Source organism: Lolium perenne, chromosome 2 (assembly GCF_019359855.2).
Source record: "Lolium perenne isolate Kyuss_39 chromosome 2, Kyuss_2.0, whole genome shotgun sequence".
Classification (NCBI taxonomy): Eukaryota; Viridiplantae; Streptophyta; class Magnoliopsida; order Poales; family Poaceae; genus Lolium; species Lolium perenne.
In genome coordinates this window covers 117806366-117819364 of record NC_067245.2, presented here as the reverse complement: position 1 = coordinate 117819364, position 12999 = coordinate 117806366, and the positions used below count along the sequence as shown (strand labels likewise).

The following is a 12999-nucleotide window of genomic DNA, read 5'->3' as shown; positions in this document are numbered from 1 at the left end:
TATACTTCACAGGGACGATGTCTGTCTACATGTATAATTTCCACGTCCTATGCATGCGCTGCCTTCCGAATACACACGAGCGAACTTTGCCTGGACCAAAAGTGAACTTCGTGACGACACCATTTTTCTCTGTTTTTTCAAGTATAACGTGAACTTCCAAAAAAAATTATATTTCCGAAAATTATGAACTTCCTAGTACATATGAGTGAATTTTGCTACATTAGCAAGTGAACTTTCAACGGACAAGCAATGGACACAAGTTTCTCAAGTATTCCGGTCGTTGCATTGGTTCCGGGCTGGTTTGATTGGCTCGGTGGGGTCACTTTTTCCTGTCAGTTGCATTGAAGTATTGTACCCCACCTATACCAAATTTAACCTGGCTCATACATTAACTTCTACTCGGTAAAACTAGAATCGTAGCTAGTACATGGCTTGGCAGTAGAGCGCCCCCAAGTGAAGAGATCATACAACTACCAAAGTGAACTTTTATACCGAAATAAAAATACTAAACCCACGATGGACAAATAAAGTCAAACTTGACATTTTCATTTTCAAGTGCATTTTTTATCTTCTAATTTAACTCAAACAGTATCATAAACATAGCGAACTGCTCCAAAATTAAAACTGAACTTTCTCTATTTAAAAATTCAACATATAAATGAAGAATGAACTCCCGGGTTAGAAAAAAATAAATTTCCATTTTTGTTGTCTATACAGAGCAAAAAAGGAAAATATAAATGAAAGGGAAAAAACTTGCCAAACAACCCACGCCAGTTCTCCTGAACCGCAATTTCATGCCCCATGTCTACTAGATACAATACTCATTCAATATCCACTTGCATATATGATCAAACAATGATGCATGTGCCTACGCCCTGCATATGCACATGATTTCTTGTCTTGTTGACCTGGACAGATCATGCCTCCCTCCCTGCATTGACCTGATCAACCGACCTCTGTCGACTCTACATTGTATCACCTGGGAATCAATCTGGCAATAGTAACATACATGCACCTGGTGGCCAAGTGAGTACACTCACGTATCCATCACAAAGTCTACACCTGCAAAAGAACAACACAACCAAGTTAAAACAGCCAAAGTTGAATTCTTGTTCATGCCAACATACATACTGTAGCTAGCTTAACTTCTGGATCGAGTAGTGCTAAGCACCTTTTGACTTGCAAATTTGAAACCAGAAGCTAGATAGGTACTCCAACTACTAGTTTTCTTAGGAAAAAGGAAATACCCAGGGCAAGTCCAGCTAGTACTCCTAGTTAGAAGAATTGGACCAACATAAAAAAAAAGTTAGAAGTGGATCAAGATAACAGAAATGGTGGTGGGTTTCGCTTGACCTGGATAAGGTCGTGTCCCCGTCGAGTAACTTTTCGCCTTAGCTCTGCTTGACGAGAGACCCATGACGCTGGGCTAGAGCATGGTGATGCAGAGGCGCACATTAACCAAAGTTCAGAAATGCGATGAATCACAAAGACATTTGAAATTTTGAATCAATCAACTTGAGAGAGAGAGGGAGAGAGATTTAGCAAGGAACATACATTGTTACCTTATCAGTATCTCTCCTAGTTTTCCAGAAAATTGCCGATCGATGTACACCTCCATATTAGGAAGCTGCAAGTAGTAGTAAAGGTAGTGAGAAAATGAAATATGTAGACCCATCACAAGATAACAACTTCACTTATGCAGATTCATGTAGGAGTATAATGCGTAGGAGCAAATCGTTTTGTATAAGATAAATTAAGCATGATGAATTGATACTTTTATCGACAAAAGTGAACCCCCTTTGCTGTACCAAATGAACTTATCAGAGCAATTACAGTGAACTTCATATTTTTTTTGAACTATTCTTTTTACGATGTGTTTTTAACTGAAACTATCAGACAAACTAAATGAGCCCCTGAAAAATACAAAGTGAACCGCCCTTATGAATAATGTGAGCTTCTGTTGGTCACCTTACTTATATACAGTGAATTTCCTATTTTCACCAATGTGCACTTCCAGACAAATACACCCTATTAGTTTCTCTGCAAAATAGATTACAATTAACATCAGTGAGCAATCAACTAAGCATCACCAAGAAATTAGTACCATTACTTCAGAGATTAGCATGGTTAATAATAGCAGTAAGAAGCTACAGCATCTCCGCCACATGCACAGCAAGTATAGGAAAACTGAAAGAAGTTATTGGAGGCCGCTTACCAGATTGTACTCATGTCCTATCGGTCGTGTAGCATACTTCAAGATGATAAAAGCATACCACTCAAAATGAACTTCACTTATTTCTGTCAGAACTACAAAAAAGATGTGACTGAACTGCTATCGGGTGAACTTCCTGTTTTAAGCATGGTTCACACAAAATTGCAGTGAAGCAATTCTTATATTTCGGGATACTAGAGAAATTAACATGGCAGTCTGAAGTGCGCGGATAGAAAAAAAGTGATTTTAATCATGCTTATATGTGTATAGCGAACATTCGAAAAAGTTATCTAAAGTAGATAGTACTGAACAAACAAGGCAATGAAACAAACACGTACCACACATTTAAATTAACACACGGAAATAGTCGTTTGTTTCCCCTGACAAACACATGTATAACCCACTAAATAAACATGTGCGCTTTTAACTGTAAATGTCACAGGCTATGCAAGTTACCGAAATATGGACAGTGAACTACCCCTGCTAATAATGTTGAAACAATAGCGATATAGTATGTTCACGGGTATTGAAGCAAACTTTAGTAGTGCAAAATTCTAAATACATGTACTGTCAAAAAAGAAAACAATTTAAACTTCTGGGATTTTTAAAAGTGAACTTTGTGACAAGGAATAGTGAACTGCCACTGTACATACGGAAAAAATAAAATTCTTGCTATTTTTTGCCTATAAAGAAGTGAGTGTCTTCATCAGATGATTCGAATATTCAGATCTTAAAAAGAAAAGTGAACCGTTCTGGAAGAGCGAACTGCCTAAAATGAACAAGATGAACTTCGCGACAAAACAAGATGAAGTCCCTGAGTTGGACATGTGAACTTGCATTTTAAATAGAAGCGAACTTCCCGACAAAACAAAAATTTGTGACTAAAAGAAAAGGAGAAATCCTTAAGTTGGACAAGCGGACTTGCATTTTAAATAACAGCGAACTTCACAGTCTTGTGCTTATGTGTTTTAACTGAAATCAATCTATGAAGTGATTTTTTCCAAAATAAAAATGAGTAAACTTTATATGTGAACTAGGTGAAATTGTTTTTTATGTGCTGCAATCGTCCAACATTTGCTCAAATACAAAGCTAGCAACAATCTTTATGAATAAAATCACAAAAAGGCAGTAGTTAAGCTAGCAACAATCTTTATGAATAAAATCACAAAAGGCAGTAGTTAAGCTAGCAACAATCTTTATGAATAAAATCACAAAATGTGAACTTCTATGCGAGGAAGATGTGAACTTGCGAACAAAATTAAAAAGACGAACTCCCCGATAAAAAGAGGCAAACTTCAGGTATATGAAGTGAACTCCTTGATTTAAAAATACTTCAGTTCACAAATTATGGTTAAAGTGAACTTATTGTAGTTCACTTATTGAACTTCTGTTTCCAACATTTTAAAAGTGAACTTCATGACAGAGAATAGTGAACTGCTAATTTAACTCTCAACAGAAAAAGGTTTAACTTCGCCTGTTGCACACCACTAAACCACCCCTGCACAACAAGGAACTGCTGACCATGCGTGACAACGGAAGAACTTCTCAAACAGGAGGAAGTTAACTTCTACGATTAACACAGGATTTTTTTATTTTTCTATGTATTGTTATCATACCAGAGGCCCATTAAACTAGACACGATTTGTTTTCCAGTGGCATTTTCAGCAACTAGGTCGCCGTGCACCACTACAGGTTGCAGCTAACTAAAAATAAAATGTGAACAAGTTTTCAATATGCTTTGTACATCTTGTCGAGAGACTGGAACATGAGCGGTGATTCATCCGAACTAGGAATAGCCACTGAAGCAATAGTTCACCTCAGCGGTTAGCAGCAGTACTGAACTTTTGGATGCATTCGAAATAAATTTCAAAGCTAAGTGCACTTCTTGAAAACAAAAAACCGAACTTCCCAAATATTGTTGATAGATTGTTGACTACGTATAGAAAGTTGAATTCACAATAACACAAAGTGAATTTTCCTATCTGTGTTTTTTTCACATCATCATTTTCATTAATACAGCAAGACATCATTTTTTCTAGATTTTTAATCTTTGTTTCTAGTGTCAATGTAATGAACCAAACATAAAACAGATGCATTCCATATACCAATTTTTCAAACGAAATTCTAACTCAACTGGATTGCTCCATAATTGAAGTTGTGCCTCTAGTTTTGCTACATATGCACTTCGTGCACCATATATAACAACCAGAAGTGAATCGTTTGTGCGGGCGAAGACAAAGGAAATTTGTACAATACAAACTGAACTGCAACTTATTGACAAAAACATAGAGAAGTAAACTTCACTTTAACACCAACTCACTGTGATCCTTTAATTTGTTTCATAGGAGACTTGACTAACCTGCTTCACATCGCGGCACTGCCTTTAGCTAAGGACTCGACTGCCCGCCCGTATACTGGAGCTCTCCCGGCCACGAGCTTTTGTGCATAGCAAAGGAAAAAAAAATTGCACACACCAGGTGCATCCAGAACAAGGCGATTAGACTCCATTGGATGGCCAAGGTCAGGCTTTTTATCTGTAATCCAAATGAAAACAATCAGCTTTGCTGAAAATGCATAACCATGATTAAATTAATATAATCGCAAGCAACAATGCAGCCAAAGCACGATAATTTTCAAACTCTTAAGCTACTCTATCATGGCCTGAAATGAAACTACTGCTAGCTACTTGGTACAAGTGGTATCAATGCAAATTCTGGTATCTTCAAGTATAAGAATATTCGAGAGCTCGACAATTTACTTTTCAATGATGAAGTTCAAGCAGCATTAGTCTTTACTCTGCTTAATTTGCTCAAAAATAGCTAGCTGATTATTAATTGAATTGTTTCGATGGCAAAACTGAACTTCGCTTTCGGACGGAACGAACTCCGCTGACAATAAAACAAAGTGAACTTCCCAGTTAGGTACAGTAATTCTGAACCAGCATCGTTTGCGCGGGGCGGGAGGTTTCAGATAAAAATAAAACGAACTTCCACATATTACTGCTTTGAATTCCCAAGGTGTTCAAAATGAACTACCAACCCGTTTGAAGTGAACTTCAGGGGGCATTTTTAATTCCCAAGGTGTTTAGCTTTGCTCATAGAAGCTAAACAAGCAAACTTCTCAATATAGATAAGTGTACATACCGCAAACATTTGAAAACTGAACTGCTCAATATACACATATGTATAGCAAACATTCGAAAATTTTAACTTCCGCCAGAAAAAAGAATCACGAGAAGAGCAAACTTATGTCGCGACAAGAGCAAACTTATGCCGCAGAACATTCAAAAACTGAACTGCTCAATATACACACGTGTATAGCGAACATTCGAAAAAGTTATCTAAAGTGGATAGCACTGAACAAAAAAGCAATATATCGCGACTTGACCATATGAACCAAACTTCAAGTGCGAAGATCTGAACTGTGTCCGAAAATAAACTGAACTACAGCCAGATAAGCACTAAAAATATAAAACATGCATAGCTATTGATGTCCAGGGCCATCAATGGTTCTTTTAAATTTGAGCCAATAAAATGCTAGTGAAGAGCTGGAGGCACCAAACAAATAAAGAGATGAACACGCATACCAACAAGGGACTTGAGAAGGACAAGCAGTGTGCATACATGATAAGCAGGAGCTAAGTGAACTTCTTAAGGATAAAAAGGTAGAGAAAACATGGCTGTCACTAAATGAACTTGGAAACCAAAAAGAAGTGAGCTTTGCTGAAAATGCATAACCATGAGTAAATTAATATAATCGCAAGCAACAATGCAACCAAAGCACGATAATGCCAAACTCTTAAGCTACTCTATCATCGCCTGAAATGAAACTACTGCTAGCTACCTGGTACAAATGTTATCAATGCAAATTCTTGTATCTTCAAGGATAATAAAATTCCAGAGCTCAACAATTTACTTTCAATGATGAAGTTCAAGCAGCATTAATTTTTATTCTGTTTAATTTGCTCATAAATATCTAGCTGAATATGATTGGAATTGTTTCGATGACAAAACTGAACTTCGCTTTCGGACGAAGTGAACTCTGCTGACAATTAAATAAAAAAAGTGAACTTGCTAGTTAGGTAGAGTAATTGTGAATCAACATCAGGCAGTTCGGAGTTGCACAGAAATTTATACCTTGAACACGTAGGCGAATGACCTCCATGGAGACGATGCAAGAGGATCATAATGCGGTGGTTCCCTTGCCGATCAATGTCGGCTCAGTAGCACAGGATGAAGCACTCACCACTGCATCTACAGGGCTCGCTTCACCGCTGGTCGCATACGGTGGACATCCCGGCGGCGCACGATGAACTCCTTGACCCCGCATGATGAACATCCCATCATTGCGAGCAGGCTGCCGGGCATCGCCACAGTGCACTCCCTTCCGTCGTGGCACTGAACTGCCCGCGGCAGACCTCCGGAAGCCTGGCCGGCGGCGGGATGTAGAAAGCCACGAGACGAGATGGGGGTCACTAACGGCGCTGGGAACTCGAGGTGGTGCCATGTGGCCCAGGCGGCGTGATTCGGGTCAACGGCGGCAGCAGCAACCCGGGTCGTTGGTGGAGCACGGCAGAAAGAGAAGGAGGCGGAAGGCGGCATGCCGGGCGGGTGGCGGGCAGCGGCGGCGTGTGGGGCGGGAGGTGGGCGTCGGTGGCGCGCCGAGCAGGAGGCGGGCGTCGGTGGCGCACGGAGCGGGAGGCGGGCGGCGGCAGCGCGTGGGGCGGAGGCGGGCGACGCGCGGGCTGGAGGCGGGCGCGGCAGCGCGCGGAGCGTTGGGGATCGGGATCCGGTTGTGGCTCGCAGGGAGATACCTCGGTCGCTGGGGAGGGAGGCGAGGCGGGATTTGGGTCCGGGCGGCGCGGTACCTCGGTCGATAGGAAGGAGGTGGGGAAGAAGATAGTGGGTAGTTCGGGAATCGGGACGCGGGCGTTTTTTTTTTGTCGCATGCGTCGGGTGGATCACGCAGTGCGGGCGGGTGGGCTCGGTTTGGGAGCAGAAACTAGTAGGATTAGGGGGTTCGAGAATAGCTATTCTAGAACCCCTCTTAAGGGGGGTTCGAGAATAGTTGGGCTCTATATATATATATATATATATATATATATATATATAGGGAGCGGTCGAGTGAAATACAAAGAAAACCCAAACAGCATCTTCCCGATGCAAACCATCACGATCTGATCCAAAACTGCCGGCAGGTCGCCCCGCGCCACTCCATCTTCCCCGCCGCCGGAAGGCCCCCCGCGCCGCACGCCTTCTCCGCCGCCGGCAGGTCTCCGCGCCGCCTCTCCTTCCCCGAGGCTGGCAGGCTCCCGCGCCGCCTCTCCTTCGCGGACGCCGGCAACTGCCGCCGCCGCCTGCCCCGGCCCCAACAAACACAGCCGCTGCCTCCCTCGGCCCCAGCTAGCACCGCCGCCTCCTCCCCCGACCGCGCAATTGGCCACGCCGCCGACACTTGTCCCCGCGAGTGCGCGCTTCCTCGCTGTCGCCTCGGATTCTCCGGCCACCGCACGAGTTCACCCCGCCTGTCGACCGTCCACGCTTGCTCGACCGGTCTATCTTAGCAAAGCATTCATCCTCTTCCTCCTTGAACCCCGGTTGCACTGCTTTTTCTTTGAACTGTCTATGTTTCTTCCGTTTCGGCAGTACAGGCTGCTTCAGGTGAGAAGTGCCATGGCGCAAAAAGAGAGAACGAGGTGTCATCTTCTTCTAGCATGACAGATTCTACAAATGGTGATATTATCATCAATTGATGGAACTTTCAGCATAGTCAACGGAAGCAATTTGAACATACCAGAATTTGTGTTGATTCTCTCTCTCTTGCCCGTGGAGCAGCAGTTCTGTTCTTTTTATTCTCTACTGCAGCTTGCGCGTGCTTTTTTTTTTTAGTCTCTACTGCAGCTTGCGCGTGCTAGCTAAAGCATCTATGTACGTGTGCATTTCTAATTCTCTCATGCATATTCTCCCTGTATCTCTATGTGTATGTGCAGACTAGTCGATGCCAACGGAGAAGTCCAATCGTATAGTAGTGAGAAGTGTAAGTATATGATTTTGGAACTGCAAAATTTTCTGAATCTGGAAGTGTGTCACATGGCCATCCCGTCCTCTTCCCCATCCCAGCAGTACCACAAACATGAGACACGGCCATGTAATAGGGCATCGCTCTGTGCTCCTCCACACAGCAGCAGCAGTTCACGAAGTGTGTGGTAAAGAACTAGTTACTGCAATGCCACATGGATGTCCGCGCGCCATCAACGGGAGTTACTCGCGCCGCCGCAGCGCCGTCCGTGCGCCGCCCTACATCCGCCACCGACCTCCCGACGACGAGACCTTCCTGCCCCCACGTTGTGATAGCTTCTAGTTCTTCTCCCTGCGGCGGCGCCCCATGCCACCCGATGACCACTGCAGACCGCTGCACACCGAATCTGTTAATTGTTGCGGTGCTACAACAATAGTTGATGTGCACTTCTGTTTTCTTCAGTGTTTTACTTTTTTTTACATAACGCTTGCACTTCCGTAATTTCTTATATTCTTTCGTTGGGCTGGTAAACCGTTTTGCATACCGTGGCTGCAAGCAGCTTAGTCCGTGTTTATGTTGTCTACTTGTGTGACAATGCATGAGCCCTCAAAGATGCGACCATGGCCCTAATGAGTGAGCGGATATCAGAAGTACAAGCGTCGTGGAACTCAGGTGGCCTTTCCCGAACTGCATCGACACCTTGGATGGATAACAAGGAAATAAGGATAGAGCGCATATGTGTCGTGGTTAATAGGAGTAGGTGGTCTCAAAATAAATAAAAATAAGTGCTTTTAAAAAAGACTACATTATAGTATGTATTCTGTAGAAGAGGTTTCACTCGGCAAGGTGTATCTATTTGTTATGTATTCTGTAGAAGAGGTTTCACTCGGTAAGGTGTATCTATTTGTTATCTAATTCACTTGTGGTGAAGTGAAAGTGTATATACGTAATTCACTTGTAGTAGCAACAGACCTTCTTTAGTTGTCACTGTCTAATACTAAAACAAGATAGGAGAAAACGATGCAGCAGTATAATCATTTTAGTCTCGGCACTACAATCGTTATAGTCTCGATAGTATAATCTTTTAGATCCAAACAGTACACATCGAATAGCTCTCAAACCTTCTATACCGAAAGAAAAGCGAGAGATGGGATAAAAGAAACAAGTAGAGCACGGGCGGCGTAGTCGTGGTGGCCGAACACAGCGGGGGACCAAACAACGAAAAAGGTCTTCAAAATATGTACATAGTGTGTTCCAAAAAGGTGAAAAATACACTAATTATGATGGTCCAAATGGAGTCATAAACTCTTATATTCTCCGCATGTTGCTAAAAGGTGACAAAATGTACGAAAATATCTGTTTTTTGTCCAAGATTCATTTAAATAAGGAGATTTGATAATTCTTGGAGTGCAAATCTTAGGTTTTGCGGAAGTACATAGGAAAAATAATAAAATCATCTTTCTTTTTTATCTCACGGGAAGTAGTGAAAGTGGTCTCAAGAAGTACAAGCGGTGACTATGCTAAGTACACGTGGTCATTTTTTGAAGTGTTCAAAAATAATTACCAGAAAGTACACATGTCAACACTGGGAAGTACAATTGATTAGTTTTGAGAAGTACTCGGTCCATCTTGTAGTGCATTAAAAATAATGAAAAAGCATCCAATTTTATCGCATGGGAAGTACAAGATGTGATTACCAGAATTGCAAGCGGTAACTATGGGAAGTGCAAATGGTCGGTTTAGTAAGTGTAAAAAGAAAATCGCCACGAAGAAGTTCACATAGCTACTTTGGGAATTTCAAAGAATACGATCCGAAAAGTAGATTCTCCGGAGTTGAGTGTAGGGAAAATTTATATAATTGATGACAAGAAGTTCAACCAGCCGACACGATCAGTACACCCTGTTGCGGTCAGAAACCCACCGGCGAGCAACGACGGGCAACACAGGAGAGCCGGGAGCAACTTAGGGCTGCGGCTGGCCCTGGTCCCTCCGAGCGACGGCCCGCACAGACTCCGGCACGCACGTCCGATGCTGGTGCAAGGGCGTGCCACCTGACCTATACCTGGTCAGGAAGGTGATGGAGATGCCTCGCTTAGTTTCCTGCATGGCATACACGTAAACATTAAATACGAGCCTCGATCGGCTCTCAGGTTGTCCTGTGAATCGGCTCAAGGAGCCGATCCACCCATGATTCGTCCGAGGTGCACGAATATATGGTGGTCCTGCTTGATCAAGATAAAGCTAAAACGATCTACGACGATTTGGGGTTTTCACCGCATCATCGGAACATCCTACTCACGATTGGGCCTCGCGGCCGCGCACGGTGATCGTAAGCCGATCCTAGACAAGGCCTAAAAACCAACACGAGGTTGATCCTCGGAACATCCTGTCTAGGGCTAGCAAACTACACCCTACACGTCGCTGGATCCTCCAACCCTTTGTAAGGCCTAACTATGCAGATATTAAACTAATCCTTGAAGAACAAGGAGCAATCATAACGGATCGGATCTACTAAATAATGATCAAGCGGGGTGCCGCCCCTACGCCTAAGATAGGCGTAAGGGCGGCTTGATGTCTACGGGTTGCACTACAACAGCATATGATACGAAGAACAATGCTAACCCTAACACATCTAAGATAACTACGTTGCTCGCCATCAAAAAGGCTTCAGTACGAGCAACGCATGAACAACGAATAAACTTGTACTGCCTAGATCGCAAGATGCGATCTAGGCAGCATGATGCTTACCCGGAAGAAACCCTCGAGACGAAGGAGTTGGCGATGCGCCTAGATTGATTGTGGTGAACGATGATTGTTGTTTATTTCATAAACCCTAGATACATATTTATAGTCCGTAGACTCTCTAACGTGGGAATAATCCCCACCGTGCACGAGACAAATTCTAACTAACCGACACGTATCCTACTATATTACAGATACACGGGCAAACTAGCCCAAACTTTGCATAACAGGCCGATTCACGTATTTCTTCCATGTATATTCTTCAAGTCCATCTTGATCGCGGCCCACCTCTGACTCGGTCAAATTCTGGTGATAACACATGCCCCCCTGGTTTTGGAATTGATAATTCCAAAATCACCCTGGTCTTTCTTCGTCGGGTCATGTCATGGCAGATCAGAACCGTCGCAGTATTCTTTATCATGATGACTTGCCTTCTCAACTTCTCTGCACGATTTGACAGTTTTGGCTCCACCTCCTCGGAAACTGCTCGAGCAATAAATCTCTATTCTATCCCCTTTTATTTACAGCATCGAACAGTTCACCTCTTCATCCCCCTGCTCCAAATTAGCCGTCAGCCAAAAAAACCCTCTCCTTCCATAGCCATGTCGTCCTCTTCCTCCTCTTCCGTTTCTCTCCAATCCTTTTCCTCAAGCGAGTCGATCCCAGGGCACAACCAGATGGAGGCGTACAACAGGCGCGCTCCCAAGCATTGGGACGAGTGGGAGTGGGACTTCGATTTCGTGCCAGAGGGCCTACCCGAGGACCTCGTCTGGTCAGATGGGGCCATGCCCCTGACTGACGGGGAGGATGACCTCCGGTTCCTGATTGACGGAGCACTGGAGGCGGAGAGCGACGACGATGACCCTCCCTTCCGGGGTAAATTCACCTCCATCACCAAAGAAGAAAAAGAGGATGACGAAGACGAAGACATCTCCTCCGACACGAAGAAGGAACAGGAGGACGACACCTCCTCCGACGAACCGCCGCCAAAGCGTATCCGTGGCTGGGCTTGGTCAGATGAGGACGATGATGATGACGAGGAAGAAGCCTACGCTGAAGGTTACAGTAGTAGCAACGAGGAAATCGTCGACAGCAGGAATGACGGCAGCTACCCCAGCGACGGCGAAGACAGCAACAACCCTTAGAGTAGGGACCTACTAGCATAGGATTAGCAGTAGCAATCTGTTCCTTTTCTGTGGAACAATCGGCTTCTCTTTGTAAGAAATCTTATTATCAATGAAAAACTTCCTTTGATTTTGCCGATGTCCTTTATGCTGATTTAGCCGATTTTTCCTCATCTGACTTCGTCGATTGTTAGCCTAATCAATGCTCAATGACCGATGGCAACGCATCGGTCTCTCACGATAATCTGCGAGACAGGCCAATTCAGTCATCCCTCCAAGTTAGCCAGCTCCGCCGATGATGATAGCACTTGGTACAGCCGATCGCAGCAGGCCGGCGATTTGGTCTTGAGCAGGCGTCTTTAAGAGAGCCCCGGAATCATTGTCGAATCAGCTTGGATGCTGAAACTGATAACTCTGTAACAAAAGCACCACTCTTCAGAACAGTTGCGATGTAGAGCCAGCCGATTCCAACAAAATCGGCTCCCCAGAGCAAAGAACCTTTCGGGCGAGCTGCCCCCCGAGCCTCTTCAGCTTCCATCAAAACGTAGCAGGAAAGCTTACGCCCAAAGAACCGACGCACTGAAAGGGTTCGGAAAGATCAGCAAATCCGTTCCTTGAACTAAGAAGCCTCAAATATAATGGCTTTCCGACTCCTCCTAGTTCAATCCTTTGTGCCTTGCTGATCAGATCGGCTCATCATCTGATGCAACTTCCGGTGAGGATGTTTTGAATTTCTGATGCCCTCCAAGACTCTGGACGTAACAACCTCTGAAAGAGACACCGACCAAGCCGCCACCTTGGTCCACGCCAGGCAAAAAAGCCATAGCCGCTTGATTCGTCATCGGCTGTGCTCATTCTCCTAGGATAGGTATGCTCCCTTTGTTGGACTCACCCTTAACCTGG

The 12999-nt window shown here is 44.0% G+C and overlaps 1 long non-coding RNA gene across 3 annotated transcripts; it reads right to left on the bottom strand.

The window, feature by feature from the left end:
* Positions 1–678: 678 nt before the first annotated feature.
* On the bottom strand, positions 679–3321 carry LOC127333561 (uncharacterized). 3 transcript variants are annotated; one of them, XR_007871350.1, is made up of 4 exons: positions 1969–3321; positions 1555–1627; positions 1354–1426; positions 679–1062 (listed from the first exon to the last, which is right to left on the bottom strand). It is a non-coding gene; the product is annotated as an uncharacterized lncRNA (long non-coding RNA). The 3 variants fall into 3 exon arrangements; XR_011750950.1 differs by having other exon boundaries at positions 1172–1426; positions 1563–1627; XR_007871349.1 differs by having other exon boundaries at positions 1563–1627.
* Between the last annotated feature and the right edge of the window lie 9678 nt (positions 3322–12999).